Source organism: Chiloscyllium plagiosum, unplaced genomic scaffold (assembly GCF_037043375.1).
Source record: "Chiloscyllium plagiosum isolate Xiang-an unplaced genomic scaffold, Cpla_swu_hap1 HiC_scaffold_40, whole genome shotgun sequence".
NCBI classification, from domain to species: domain Eukaryota; kingdom Metazoa; phylum Chordata; class Chondrichthyes; order Orectolobiformes; family Hemiscylliidae; genus Chiloscyllium; species Chiloscyllium plagiosum.
In genome coordinates, this window is record NW_028270178.1 from 71,133,734 (window position 1) to 71,149,811 (window position 16,078).

At 44.3% G+C, this 16,078-nt stretch overlaps 2 long non-coding RNA genes across 2 annotated transcripts in view; both read left to right on the forward strand.

Annotated features, from left to right (window-relative positions):
* LOC148138603 (uncharacterized) overlaps window positions 1-4,815 on the forward strand; it is a 43,158-nt gene extending 38,343 nt beyond the window's left edge. The window contains exon 5 of the long non-coding RNA XR_015753917.1: window positions 4,728-4,815. This is a non-coding gene — a long non-coding RNA (uncharacterized LOC148138603). The remainder of the gene's footprint in view (window positions 1-4,727) is intronic.
* A 10-nt stretch (window positions 4,816-4,825) lies between these two features.
* The window catches only part of LOC148138604 (uncharacterized), a 48,444-nt gene continuing 37,191 nt past the window's right edge, over window positions 4,826-16,078 (forward strand). The window contains exons 1-2 of the long non-coding RNA XR_015753918.1: window positions 4,826-4,882; window positions 13,383-13,494. This is a non-coding gene — a long non-coding RNA (uncharacterized LOC148138604). The remainder of the gene's footprint in view (window positions 4,883-13,382; window positions 13,495-16,078) is intronic.

Below are 16,078 nucleotides of genomic sequence, written 5' to 3' on the forward strand. Positions count from 1 at the left end.
CAGCAACAACCCGGGCAATATCCTGTTAATCTTTTCTGAGCCCTTTCAAGTTTCACAACATCCTTCCTGTAGCAGAGAGACTGGAATTGCAGAGTACTCCAATTGTGGTCTAACGTATTACTCTTGTTCCCTGAGTTCCCCCGTCTTTCTCCACAGTAAGTTCTGGAGTGACAAAATAGTTTACGATCTCAGCAAATATCCTGCAGTTCCAAACATCGATGGCCTCATTGATCTTTAATGGACACTATTTTGTCCTGAGTTACTTATGCACTCTTAATATACTGATACAATCACTTTTGAATTCCCCCTTCCTTCCCTGCTGAGGCTGTTTCATTTAGCCTTTCTCCATTCCTGTTTTCTACTCAAAGTGTATTCCTACAGCCCCTGTATATCCTCAGGGATTCCCTAGATCCAGCTGGCTATACCTGACATGTTGCCCCCTTTTCCTTGACCAGCCCCTCAATAGACAGCCAGTGTTTCTGAATGCTGTCAGCATTGACGTACACACAAACAGGAACATGCTGGCGCTGATCGATCAGTTTATCTCACTTTTAAAATATTCTCACTTGCCAAACTTCCCTTTCCCTGTAAATAATTCCCTTCCCCAATCCCATTTTGAAAGTACCTGGCGAATACGATCAAGATTGGTCAGGCCCCATTTTATAACTTGCACTTGTGGGCCAGGCCTGTCCTTTTCCAAAGCTGTTTTCAAACTACTAGAACTGTGGTCCCTTGGGCAAAACGCTTTCCCACTCACATCTCAGTCCCTTTCCCTACCTTAATTCTCAAGGGGAGGTCAGGTTTTGCCCCTTTCTCTTTTCAGGCCATTTACATATTGATTGGGAGTTTTCTGGAACACAATTACCAAATTCCTCCCTTGCAAACGCTGAACACTGGCAGTCCCAGTCTCAGTTTGGAAAGTTTAAAAACCCCTACCATAACAGCCCTATTATTATGGTTGATATTTAAGATGTCGTGAGATATTTGTTCCTCAGTCTGCCACAGATTATTCTGGGTCAGCATTACGGTCGTGTCAAAGTGATGACCCATTCTTATTTCTCTGTTCCACTAACATAGCTTCACTGGGCGATCCCACAGGAATATCCTCTCGAAGTACTGCTGTGATGATTCATGCAATCAAAACCCACCACCACACGTCCTCTCTTGCCTCCCCTTCCTGTAGCATCTCCACCTTGAAACAATGAACTGCCAGTCCTACCCCTCCCTCAGCTGTGTTTCTGTAATAACTATAATATCCCAGTCCCATGTTCCAATTCATGCCCTGACTTCATCTTCCTTAGCTGTCTGGCCCCTTGTATTGAAATAAATGCAGTTTAATCATCAGTTTTCCCCCATTCCATGCTATGTTCTTGCCTGCCTTGTCTGCTGAAATTGCTGTCTTTAACTCGTGTACCAGCCTCTATCTTCTTTCTGGCCTTACGACTGTTTAAGGTCCAACACCCTGCCAGACTAGGTTATATCCTCTCAAGCATCTCTAGCAATTCACCCCATAAGGATATGGGTCCTTCTCCCACTCCCAGTTGAGGTGCCTTTTCCACCCTGTCTCCCTGTGCTGACACCTTCAGGGATCTATGGACTTGTCCACCAAGGTCCCTGTATTCCTCAGTACTCCGCAAGGACCTACCGTTCATTATGTCTGTCTTTCGTTTATCGTACCTCCCACAGAGTATTACCTCACTTCAATCAGAACTAAACTCTGCTCATATTATCATCCGATCGACATCGGACTGCAGACAGAGACCATCCTCCTCACTGTGAACAACACCCTCACCTTTCATGTCATCTGCAAACCTACTCTTGATACCTTCTGCTTTCACATCGAAGTTATTAATGTTCAATGGTTCCTGCTCAGATCTCTGTGGTACACCAGCTGGTGAAAGTATTCTATCCACCAATTTTGCATACAATTTGCCAACTTGCCTTGGAACCCAGTCCTTTTGGACCAGCCTTCCATTTTGCATCTTGTCAAAGGACTTATTCAAGTCCGTGTAAACCACATCATCTGCACAGCCCTCATCAATATACTTAAGCACAATTTCGAAAAAACTGAACTGAATTCCTCAGACAGTATCTTCCTCTGCCAAATCCGTGATGACTAAACCGAGTTGATCCTTACCTTTGCAAGTGTTGATTCATCCTCACAATTGTTTCCAATAATATCCCTCCCCCTGCTGTCAGACTATCTGCTCTGTAATTACCTGGCCTTCCCCTGCTGCCCTTCTTGAACAAAGGAACCACACTAGCGATCCTCCAGTCATTCAGCACTTCACCTATGTCCAGCAAAGTATTAAATATATCCACCAGGCCCCCAACAATCTCTGGATAATTAGCATGGGGTCAAGAATGCTGGTTCAGGCAGTGACACCCACATCCCATGAATGAATAAATAAAAATACATATGTCTCTCCCTACCTCTGCAAACCCCTCCAGCTGCAGCAATTCGTACTGGCTTTGTAACACTGTTCAGGCCCTGACCACTCTCTGTAACTCTCTCACTACCTCCAGCACCTTCATCTTTCCCTGTTCCTATCGTGTCAATAAACCTTGACAACGATTCCCCTTCCCACTGCCCTCCTCCTGCGAGCAGACCCATTGCAATCCCTTTAAAACTTACTCCTAAAACTCTCTCTCACTTCAGGATTTTAAGTACTTTGTGCTGATCTTCTCAGCCTCATAATCTAATATGATCCATTTTGTCCCGAGTGAAGGACTGGTGGGGATTTCTTGCTGAGTTTTAATCTCTTTCTGTGGAATGTCCTTTTGTTGAGTGTTTTACACTCTTCCTTCAAATGTTTTCCACTGTACATTTCCAGACACATATTTCAGTCTGTTTAGCCTGTTTACCTTGGTCAGTTCTCCTCTCAAACCCATGTAATTGGCTATTTTTGTTTCTAGTTGTCCTTTCTGTGATTCACTTTAAAACTTTATATTTCTTTAAACTGCACTTTATTACAATTTCCCAGAGGATCTCTCCAGGTGACATTACTCATTCACTATGTTTTATCACACAACAGTCGCTCTGAGACAGTTACGTCCCTCGCCAGTTGCACAATGTGTTATTCTAAGAAACACTGAAAAAAATTCTCTGAACTCCTCTTCCAATATCACTGTTGTCAGTGTGATTGTCCCAGACTTTGCAAATATTGACATTTCACTAAAAGTTCACCATGCCTGTATTAAAAATTCCAATGAATTCCTATTTATTGCAGTGACGAGCCATGAAATGCTGTTTGGTGGTCTAAAACTGTTCTGCTGCTTGTGTCCTTGGCAAGTAGTAGCCAGAATTTACATTCAGGCTGACTCTACTTCATGATCTGAGACCAAATACTTTCTCTATACTGTCTTTCTTACCCATTATTGTTAGCGTTGCCAATTTTGCCTGAGTTTGCATAAGGCTGTGACACATTGAATATTTATGTTCCACCTTTTGTTCGCCCAGTAACCACATCTCTCGGGTGTCTAAATCTCTTTTATCTCTGTGTCACAAATCCATCTACCTTGTTGCAGAGACTTTGTCCATTAATAAAAAACATAATTTACTCGTTCCCACAATTTCCTGTCACAAATGGATTTGCTGATGTACAGTTTTAGTTAAACTTTGTCCCATCCTGTTCCTTTCTGTGTCTTCGGTCACATTCCCATGCTGCTCTGATGCTTCACGTTTTCTCTTTGGATTTGGAAAGCTCCTTTCACCTGAAGCCTGTCCCTGCATCCTCTCTGTCAGTTTAAAACCATGTCCATAAATCTACCAACGTAATTGGCCAGGACATTGTTCCACTGGAACTGTGCTGGGACCAATCTGAATGGAATTTTTTAAAAATCAGGTATGGGATGTGGGTGTCTGTGGCTGACTAGCCTTTCTTGCCCATCCCTTGCTGCCCTTGAGCTAAGCAGCTGGCTCATCCAATTCACAGGGTAATTGAGAGACAAACACTTTGCTGTGGGTATGTTGTGCAGACCACATGAGAGTGAACTGTTGTCTTTCTCTGAAGGTCAAGTGTTTGGATTTTTATCAATACTTATTTATGGATTGTTAATACCAATTTTTAAAACATATATTCATTTAAAATTCCACATGGTTAGAAGTTAGAAAAAAGAGAGGGGTGGTCACTTTGTTGGGACTGTATTGTAGACTGTTGTAGACCCAACAGATACCAGAGGAGCAGATGTGTAGAGAGATTGCAGATAACTATAGGAATAATAGAGGAGTGCAGGCTGGAGATTTTAATATTCCCTGTATTGACTGGGCCACCTCGAGTATAAAAAACAACTGGACGGAGGGCAATTTTTCAAATGTGTCCAAGGAAGGTTCCTAAATCAATATGCAGAGGGCCCTACTCTACCCAGGCAGGTGAAACACTGGACCTCCCCTCAGAAAACGAGGTCGGGCAAGTGACTAAGTGTCATTCGGAGAGCACTTCGGGTCCAGTGCCCACAACTGTCTTCATTTTAACATAGTTATGGAAAAAGATCAGCAGGTCCACAGATTGAAGAGGAAAACTGGAACAGGGCCAGGTTTGGGGGCATTCTGCAGGGTCTGGCCAGCGTCAATGCCGTGAATTTAAAATTGCACAATGCCCAGCTATAATCCAACTCGCTTTGGAAGCGCTGGTCATCACTGTAACAGATGAAAGGCTTAAACTAAATTTGTTTGATATTCTATTCCATGACACTGCCATCATGTTGCTATAAATTCTGTACCTTAGGATTGTGCTCCACAACCACCTGATGAAGAAGCAGTGCTCTGACAGCTCGGGCTTTCAAATAAACCTTTTGGACTGGAACCGAGTGTTGGGTGATTTTTAACTTTGTCCACCCCCAGTCCGACACCGGCACCTCCATATTATGATTCCAATCGAGGGTGAGTCTGTTTGAAGGAAAAGGAACAACTGGCAAATGGGAGGCTTTTCAAAGTGTGGTATCAAGAATCCAGGACCCGTATGCCCCATTGGGATAAAGGGAAAAGCTGGCAGGTTTAGGGATCCTTGGCTGATGAGGTATAATAAGGCTCTGGTCTTGAAATGAAGACTGCATGCGTTGGGTTTAAGATTTCCGTATCTACATATTCTTAAAGACATGATCAATCTGTGGAGACCCTCTCAGTCCCTGTAATACTCCCAATCTGCAGAAGTAATTCCAATGCCTGTGACTCTTTCAATACATTTCCTACAAGACCCACTATCTATGTGATATCTTTTCATTGCCAGCACCCACCCTGTCAATGTAAGCTCCTCCAGTGTCTCCATCCATCTACTCATTTCCATAATATTCTCCAGTTCTTACATGTGTAAACATCACCCTCCCCTACAACCCTTCCCACTCTGACCAAACTGGAGGAGGTTACTAATGCTCCCTAATCTGTGAAACTGTCTCCAATCAAAGTTGCTGTCTTTATCACTTGGAGAATTTGTCTGATTCCACACCCCCTTTATCTAAATAACCTGCAGAACCTAAGCCTTCCTGTGTCTATAAACATCTTCAGTCACGACTACCCTCCATACGTCTATTTGTTTTTCCAATCTGTACAACCCACTTTATCTCTGTACTCAGCTCCATTCACCTGAAACATTCCTGTCTGTGTAAAACACCCCATCCTACCAACATCCTTATCCCTGTAAACTGCTCCATTCCTCCCAACCTCCCCATCTCCATGAACTCCTGTAGGCCCGATAGCTCTCCTCATTTCTGTAACCTCCTGTGGCTCTATGCTCCTCCCTCCCTGTGAAAGCACCTCCAGTCCCCACAATTCTTGCAGTCTGGTCATCTGCCTCCTGTTTGTGTCACTTCATTCAGATCGCATCCTCTCCCGCTTCCCGAAACCTCTTGCTGCCACCATAACTCTTGCTATTAGAACATGGAATAGCACATTCCAGTACAAGCCCTTCAGCCCTCAATATTGTGCTGACCTATTATCCTACTCTGAAGATGAAACGAACCTACATACCTTACACATTACTATCATTAATGTGCCTATCCAAGAGTTGCTTAGATGTCTGTAACGTGTCTGAATCTACTACCATGGCTGGCAGTCCATTCCAAGCACGCACCACACTCTGTGTAAATAACGTACCAGTCCCTTCCATGCCGACAGGATATCACAACCCAATCTAGTCCTACCTGCCAGCACCTGGCCCATATCCCTCTGATATCTAAGCTAAACCTTCTGCCAATTACCTTAAACTTATGTCCCCTTGTGATAGCCATTTCGCCATGGGAAGTAGTCTCTGGTTATCCACTCTATCTATGCCTCTCATTCCCTTGTACACCTCTATCATGTCACCATTCTTCCTCCTTCGCTGTGATCAGAAAAGCCCTAGCTTCCACAAACTACCTTCTATGGGCATGCCATCCAGTCCAGGCAGCATCCTGCGCAATCTCCTCTGCACTGTCTTTAAAGCTTCCACGTCCTCCCTATAATGAAGCGAACAGAACTGTTCACAGTATTCGAAGTGTGGTCTAACTGGGGTTCTGTACAGCTGCAGCAAAATCTCACATCTCTTAAACTCAATCCCCCTGTTAATGAAAGCCAACACACCATCCGCCTTCTTAACAGCCTGTCACCTTGGGTGGTAACCTGAGGGATACAGGATCCCTTTGTTCCTGCACGCTGCTAGGAATTCTGCCTTTAACCACGTAAATGTTTTCTGCAGAATCCTCCAAACTAAAACTCTCCCTATCTTTGTAAGTTCCTCCAGTCCCTACAACACTCATAAATTGTGAAACCTCCTCAAGTCCATATATTCCTAATGTCTGCAAAATCCTCCCATCCTGATGTCGCTCCATATCTCTGTAACCCCCACCATCCTCCAGTGCCCTTCTGGGGAACATTGCAAAGGAAGGAGGAGTTGGAGAGTCTGGGCCATGTTACAAGGTATGAAGGGCTGCAGAACCTGGAGGATGGTACAAATTTCGAAAGGGACGTGGGACTTGCAGAAGGTTAGAGGTTCCGGGATTCATTGAACCTGCAGGATGGGACGGGGATGGCTTGTGGAACCTGGAGGATATTATGATTTGAACCACAGGTAGTTTTTGATTGGACAATTCAGCCGATCTTACAGTCATAGAGATGTACAGCATGGAAACAGACCCTTCATTCCAACTGAGCCATGTCGACAGGATATTCCAACCCAATCTAGTCCAACCTGCCAGTACCTGGTCTATATCCCTCCAAATCCTTTCTATTCATATATCCATCCAAATGCTTCTTAAGTGTTGCAATTGGACCATCTGTAAGATTGGCTGAAAGATCCAATCAAACATTACCTGTGGTTCAAATCATAACATCCTCCAGGTTCCATAACCCATTCATGGTCACATTCTGCAGATCAGTCCCACCTGCTAGCACCCGGCCCATCTCCCTCGAAACCCTTCCTATTCATATACCTATCCAGATGCCTTTTAACGGTTGCAGTTGTACTTGCCTCCACCACTTCCTCTGGCAGCTCATTCCAAACACGTACTATCCTCTGTGTGAAAAAGTTGCCCCTTTTTATCTTTTATATTTTCTACTCTCACCCTAAACCTCACCCTATAATTCTGGACTCGCACACCCCAGGAGAAAGACTTTGTCTATTTACCCTTTCCATGCCCCTCTTGATTTTATAAACCTCTATGAGGTCACCCTCCGCCTCCAACTCTCCAGGAAAAACAAACATCACCTGTTCAAACTCTCCCTATAGCTCATCCCTGGCAACATTGATGTAAATCTTTTCTGATCCCTTTCAAGTTTCACAAAATCCATCCGATCGGAAGTAGAGCAGAGTTGCATACAGCATTCCAAAAGTAGCCTAACCACTGTCTTGTACAGCCGCAACATGACCTCCCAACTTCTGTACTCAATACTCTGACCAATAAATGAATGCACACCAAGCGCCTTCTTCGCTATCCTAACTACCTGTGACTCTACTGTCAAGGAACTCTGTATTTCATTTGAAAAATTGCATAGACAGGTAGAGTGGCCCGAGGTCTTCTGGGTAATGCTAGTTCAGTCTAAGCTGGTAGGCAGAGCCAGTGAAATATTTGCAGCGCTGTCTGATAAATGGTCGAGAGATAATGCACATGTCAAATAGGCTATTGTAAGTGCTTATGGATTGCTTATGAAACAGAAGCCACTACAATTCTTTTTACTGTACCATCGCTATCTGTCAACGCTCCTTCAGGTCTATATCCTCCGAATTGTTGAAACCTGCTATCACCATTGGAACTCCCATTATTTCCTAACATTGTTGAGTGTCTAAAACTTTCCTTTCAGGTTAATCTCCTCCACTGCATACAACACTCCTAGCCTGTGTAATCTCTTCATTTCCTTCAGTTCCTATTTACCTATCTATAGGTATGACTGCTTTGTGGCCATTGCATCCTCATTTATATCTGCAAAAGGCTTTGCTCACTGTAGCACATCCTATGCTCATAAGTGAATCTGGTCTCTCACAAGACTCTCTATCACTCTCTCCTCTAGTCTCTACAAGCTTCCCTACCCCTGTCGTATCTTGCAGCATGCACACCACTCACTCTCTCTGACATACCTTCCAGTGCATAAATTTATCTCTCCTTCTAACTGTAGCCAGTCTACAACTTCATCCCTGTCCGTGCAACATCCTCCAGTCCATATACTCCTCTCTATTGCTGCAGCATTCTCCAGCTTATATCATCTTCCATGTGCTTGCAACATTCTCCAGTCCATACCCTCCCTTTCCCTGTAATATTCTCCAGTCCATACCATCCTCCCTATCACTGTGATATTCTCCAGATCCCATAACTGTTGTTAGATGTGCCACATCCTGGAATGCTGTGAATGTTTCTACGCCCTGCTCAACATAGCCCATGTAACGAGCCACAACCCTACATACATCCCTATCTCTGGAATCTAATCAAAGACGCTTTATCTCTCTAACTTCCTCCAAACAATAAAATGTTTTCTCCTGTGGACACTCTGTAGCAACTGTAACTATGTTTAACCCTGCAACATTGTCGCACCCCCAAACATCTCTCCCACTCTGTGACCTCTATCCATCCCTCAAAGGCCCTCTCTCGGTGACACGCGCCATGCATTTGCAACAAGGCAGATGGAATGACAGCATTAACTGAAGGGAACAGATATGATCGAACTGTTATTGTGGAGGGGTGGCTGCAGAATGATCATGACAGCAATGTGATTATTGAGGGATTATAGGGATTTAGGCAGGGGCAGCAAACAACCAAACAAGGTCCCGTTTTGTTGTGAAGAAAGGATGCAGTCAGTGCATTAGTGAGACAGCCAATTTAATCTGGGAATCAAAATTTAGTCATTTTGAATGGACAGCTTCCAAATAGCAAGGGGGATCTGGAAGATCAAATCACAATCCATGCTCGTTTGTAAGTTGGATACAATATTTTCTTGGTGATAGTAGACAGAGGCATGTGGAGTGGTGAATTCTGATTGGACGTCTGTGGTCAATGGTGTTTCACAAGGATCAGTGCTGCGGTGTCTGTGTGTAATTTATATCGGAGATTCAGATGGAAAGGTCAGCAGTTTGATTGGTAATTTTGCAGACGGCATTTGGAAAGGCATGTAATGATTAGGGATAGTTAGGGGAATTGTGGATAGTGAGGAAGAGTGTTCAAGGTTGCAGCAGTGTGTTGATCAGCTGGAACGTTGGGCAGAGATGTGGCAAATTGAATTTCATCGGGACAAGTGTGAAGTGATGCATCTATGAAGTCAAATGGAAGAGAGAAGTGCACTAATTGACTAATTGGAAACATTGATAAACAGAGAGACATTGGATCCAAATCCATAGCACCCGAAATATAACAACACAGTAGGATGTGGTGGTAAAGGAGGAGTATGGTAGGCTTACCTTTATTGGTCACAGTATTGAGTACAGAGGTTTGCATGTCATGTTGTGACTGAATGAAACTTCATTCGGCCATGTTTGGAAGGTTGCGTGTTGTTCTCATCGACACACCACAACAAGGATGTGGAGGTTTTGGGGAGGTTGCAACAGAGGGTTGGCAGAATATTGCCTGGATGAGAATGTGTTTACTGTAAGGAGGTTGGACGCAGTTGGATTGTTTTGCGTGAGTATCAGAGACTAAGGTGTGACCGGGTACAGGTATATTGCATTAGGAGAGGCGTGAATAGTGTGGATAGTCGGAATCCTCCTTCCAATGTAGAAATGTCAAATACTAGGGCGCCTCGGTTTAAGGTGAGAGTGAGAAGTTTTAAGTGAGATGAATGAGGCCAGTTGTCTTTATCAAGAGGGTAGAAGCTGCTCAGGAGGTGGGAGAGGTGGCAACGAGAGCAAACATTTGAAGGGCATTTAGACAGAAACATGAACAGGCAGAGAATAGAGGGATATCGCCCATGTGCAGGCAGATGGGATTAGTTTAGAATAGCATCATGGTCAGCACAGCCATGGTGGGCCGAAGGGCCTATTACTCTGCTGTACTTTTCGATTTTCTAACTTAACGACATCTAACCTGTCAAAGCCCCTCCGAATCCTGGACGTTTCATTGAATTTCTCTCCCATTCTTCAAAACCCCAATAGTTTCAAGGGCAATCTACTCCACCTCTTCTCATTGGAAAATCCCGCCATCTCCAGGATCAGCCGAGTGAACCTTCCCTGGCCTGCCCCCAATACAAGAATGTCTTTCCTTACAGATCACATACTGTTCATTATCATCTAGGTGTGGTCTGATATGTACCTTGCATCGTTTTAGCAAGACCTCCTTATTTTTAGAATCCATTCCCTTTGTAATAAATGGCAGCATTTGATTTGCCTTCTCTATGACCTGCTGACCATGTAAGCTACCTGTTTCAGATTGATTCACAAGGATTCCCAAAACCCTTTGTGCAGTCAGTCTGAAACCAAACGGTGTTAGCCTGACAGTGAGTCGGGAACGTGCTGGAATGTGTTATAAAGGATATGACAATAAATGATAACTGGATGTGTAGAAACAATGGGAGATGTATGATTTTATAAAAGGGGAATATATTTAAATCTGTTGGATTCTATATTTTGGTGTGACCTTAAATGGCAAAATAGATAAGGTTGAGGGAGGCTAGTTGCGGTAGAGGTATATTTGAAATTTTAGAAGCATTTTGACAAGTTCCAACCAAGGCTAAAAATTATCTCGGGAGAGAATAGGGCCCCTGAAATGTCAATGAGGCTGTCTGTGTGGAATCACTGCTGATGGGTGGGATACTGAACAAATATTTTGTGTTCGGATTTACTACGGAGAAAGATATGGAAGCTCGGGAACTTAGGAAAATACATAGGGATGTCTTGAAAAGAGTGCAGGAGAACAGGAGGTGCTGGATGTCTTAAAATGCAATAAGTTAGATAAAACCTTGGGACATGATCAGATGTATCCCAGCGCCTTGTGAGAAGCGAGGGAGAAAATTGCAGGGCCCCTTGCAGAGATATTTGCATCATCAACAGCCACTACAGGCCAGGCAGACTGATGCAGGGGTGGTAAGTTGTTGGAGGAGATTCTGAGGGGAATGATCATCATGCCTTTGGAAAGGTAAGGACAGATTTACGATCGTCAGCATGGCTTTGTGCACGGGAAATCATGCCTCAAATGTGAGTGTGGAGGTAGACAAGTGAGAGATCAAAGCAGAGCAGTACACGATGTCCACATGAACTTTATCAAGGCCTTTGGCAAGGTTCTGCATGGCAGACTGGTTAGTAAGTTGAGATCAGACATAGCCAGGGAGCGCTCACCAACTGGATGCAAAACAGGATTGACGGTAGGAGACGGAGCATGATCATAGAGGGTTACTGCTTAAACTGCAGGCATGTAACTAACAGTGTGCCGTGGGGTTCGGTGCTGTGTCACTGTTGTGCATCATTTATGTAAACAGTTTGGATGATAATACAGAAGCCATGGTTAGCAAGTTTGTGAGTGAGACTGAAATTGGTGATAATGTGGACAGTGAAGAGGGTTATCGAAGAGTACAAAGGGAGCAACAATACTGCTGGGCCAGTGAGGTTAGAAATAACAGGTGGAGAAATGCAAGATGTTGTATTGTGATAAAGCAGACCAGGCTGGACTTGTACAATTAATGTTCGGGCCCTGGATACTGTTGTCAGTGACCCAGGGACGCAGGTACACAGTTTTTTGAAAGTAGCGTCACAGGTAGACAGGCTGGTGAAGGAGGCGTTTGAGATGGTTACCCTTCATTGGGCAGAGCATTGAGAGTAGGAATTGGGATGTCATGGTGTATCTGTACAGGACATTAGTGAGGCCACTGTATAAGCATTGTTGATTATCTGGTAAAAATCAACTTGTTCACGTATGTCCTTCAGAGAGGGACACCTGGCATTCTTACCTGGTCTGGCTCACATGTGACTCCAGTCCCACAGCAATATAGCTGACTCTGAGCTGCCTCTGGGCAATTAGCAGTGGGGTAATGTATGCTGGTCCATCCGGTGACTTCCTCAGGCCATGAATGAATCAATGAAAATACAGATGTCCATCCCTACCTCTGCAAACAGCTCTAGCTGCAGCAATTCGTACTGGCTTTGTAACATTGTTCAGGCCTTTGCCCCTCTCTGTAACACTCTCACCACCTCCAGCACCTTCAATTCTCCCTGTTCTGACCATCTGATTAAACGCTGATGTTTCCTCTTCCTACTGCACTCCTGTTTGGAGACTACCTAGCGATCTCTTTAACCAATGCGTCCACACTTCTAAACGTTGGCTTCTTCAGAATTGATAGGTTTTTTTTCATCTCTTAATCAAATCCTTTAAGTCCTGGGCCAAGACCGTCCGAAGTGGGGAATGAGCATTGGGAAGGTGTCGAGCACCTCGAGACTTTCAGTGGGGAAAATGAGAATCCAGGAGAAAATAACACAAGGAGCACGCTGCCACACCAACGCTCCACTCCCCCTTCCCATGGCCACCTTCTGCTCCAAGTGTAACAGAACCTGTGAAAGGCAACATCGTTCTGTACAGTCAACTCAGGACCCGCACCGCCCAGGAGTGGGAGAGAGTCAGCCTCGTCTGTGACCCACCGCCAAAGAGATGATGAGATAGGAAGGTTGAATCCCCTCACAATTATCCCAGTGCCTTTGTTACAAATTCAAACAATTCCCTGTTAATGTAGTGTCTAATTATGTGATATCACTCAGTATCTCTCCATGTGGCATCCCTCGCTGTGTCAGTCTATTTGCTGCCTTTGTCAGCATTTCTCCCTCTTACAGATGGTCTGAGACCCTGAGTCAACAGAATTGTCCACTGCAGAGAGATGCAGCAGTACGGGCAAGGGATGGAGATTGGGATTTTCGAGATCGCTGCTGGACTCTGTGCAACTCTGCATGTGTTATCCTCACTGCATCAGTCTAATTTCCCATTCTGTCTATTTCTGTCTCATGCAGGTAATCAGGATCTTCCTAACTCCTGTCTCATCCATCACCTCATTAAAGCTGGTTGGTCAGCCAGAGAGGGATGGAGAGGGACATCTGGAGCCTTCAGTAAATCCTGCAGCCGGTAAGATCGCTCACAGTATACAGCACAGGGTGGAAGGAGGAGATGTCTTTATTAAGACCTGGAAGACAGGACTTAGACACAGATCTGGGCAAGGAACAGCAACATTCTAGGCTTCATTCCCACCATCTTGTGAGGGTCCTGCTTTCACCTCTGCTGTACTGGTCCTCGATGCGACAGCACAGGGGATCGCAGGCATCAATCCTGGCCCATTCTGTGTTCGTGATCACTGTAATATCCTCCAGTCCCGATAATCCTACCTCTGTCTGGAATCTCCTCTAGTCCACACCATTCTCTCTGTCTCTGTCAGGTTCTCCAATCCCTAACACCCTAATTCCTAAACTTCTGCAGTAGATACTAAATTCCTTCATCCTGGTAAACCCTGACAGTCCTGTCTATCCCTGTAAGATCCTCCCACCAATGCCACCCTCCATGTCAATGTATTTGTCTTTAACCTCTCCATCGGTCCCTATCTATGTAATCTTCTCCAGCTCCTACAACCCTTCCTTTGCTGTGAAAAATTTGTAATCTCCTTATCCTTCTCCAATTCTTTGATCTTTATCTTGTTAAATTTCACCCTCATTCCCGACACCATACCCCTCGCGACCACAGGAACCTCCTTCAGTTTGTGCAACCCTCCCCATCTGTATAACTGTCTCCATCCCAGCACACTGGCATTCTCCATTGCCTTCCGATCTCTGTAACCTTCAGAACCGAGAAGCCTTGTTATAACTGTAAACGTTTCAGTCACTACAATCTTCCATATGTCTGTTAGTATTCACAATACACTTCTCCCGGAAACACACCCCGTCTGTGCCTCTCCGACTGTCTGCCTCTCCCTACATCCATCCCTATCCCTATCTCCAGAATCTAATCCAGCTCCCTCTATCTCTGTAAATTCCTCCAATCCCCAAACCCCTTTGTCCCACTGACATTCTTGACCAGATGTAACTCTGTTTAACTCGAACAGCCTCGAGTCCCTGGAAGCCTCCCTGTCTCTGTAACCTCTACCAATCTGTTTAACCCCCCACTACTGAGGAATGACTCCCTGTATTCGCCATAAGGCAGATGGAATGACAGTGAACAGATATGATGGAACTGTCATCCGGAGATTTAGCTGCAGAATGACCATGACTGGGAGGTGAATACTGAAGGGTTGTTGGGATAGAGTTATAGAGTGCAGCATGGTAACCAACCCTTCGGTCCAATCCATTCATGCTGAGCAGATATCCCAACCCAATCTAGTCCCAATAGGCAGACTAGGCAAAAAGCCAACAACTTGTGAAGGAAGGATGAGGTTAATGTATTAATGAGACAGTCATGTGGATCTGAATATCAAAAGTGGAGCTGAGAATAAGCAAGCAGCAGCAACCATTAGCAGGAATTCTTTTGTAAGCACCAGACAGTGATGGGAATGTCAATATGGTTACAGTCAGGACTGTATGTACTAATGGCAAGGGCAGTACAGTAACTGTGTGTGACATGGTCTCCATGCCGACTGATACAGCAATGAGTATCAGTGCTGTAACGGATAGAATCCTGGATTGTATGTGAGGTGGTTTTCTATAACATCATCATATTTGTAGATCAAATGCTGTGTACTAATAAATATCCAATAATTCCATTATAAAGGAGTTTTGTGAGCAGAGACCCATAATATTATGCAAGATATAATGAATTTGTGCTCAGATCATGAGATGTAGGAGGGGAATGAAGCCATTTGGCCCATTGACTATGCTCTGTCCTTCAATCAGATCATGGTTGATCTGATACTGTTCAACTCTACTTTCCTGCCTTTTCCACAAAACCCTTGTTTCCCTGATTCATTAACATCTGCAGGAGGTTACAGAACAGTTGGAGAGATAGACAGAAATGGCAAATTGAGTTTAATCTGGACAAGCGTGAGATGATGTCAAATTCAATAAGAACGTTAGCATACTGAGGGATATTGATATACAGGAGGATCTTGGTGCAAGTCAGTAACTCCCAGAAAATGGCAACAGAAGTATTTCAGATGGGAAAGAAAGCAAATGGAGCACTGGCCTTCATCAGTCACAATGTTGGGTATAGTGGTTTGCATCTGATGCTGTGATTCTATAAGACGTTTGTTTGGCCACATTTGGAGTATTGTGTGCAGTTCTCACCTCCACACAATAGGGAGGATGGGGAGGCTTTGGAAGGGGTGCAAAAGGGATTTATCAGCACGTTACCTGTGTTTTAGGGTTTTTAAGGGTGTGTTAGGTTTAAGAGGAAATTAAACAAAGTTGGATAGTTTCGTGAGAGTATCAGAGGCTGACAGGTGACCAAGTATAGGGATATAACGTTAGGACAGGGATAAATAATGTAGATAGTCAGTATCTCTTTTCCAATGTGTAAGTTTCAAATACTGGAGCGCATAAGTTTAAGGTGAGAAAGAGGAAGTTTAAACGAGATGTGTGAAGCAAGTTTTTTTTACGTGGAGTGGATGTTACTGATTGAGATCGTAGAAGCAGAAATGCAAGTAAAGTTTTGAAGTGGGATTTAGACAGAAACATGAACAGGCAGAGAATAGAGGGATATGGACCATGTGCAAGCAGATGGTATGAGT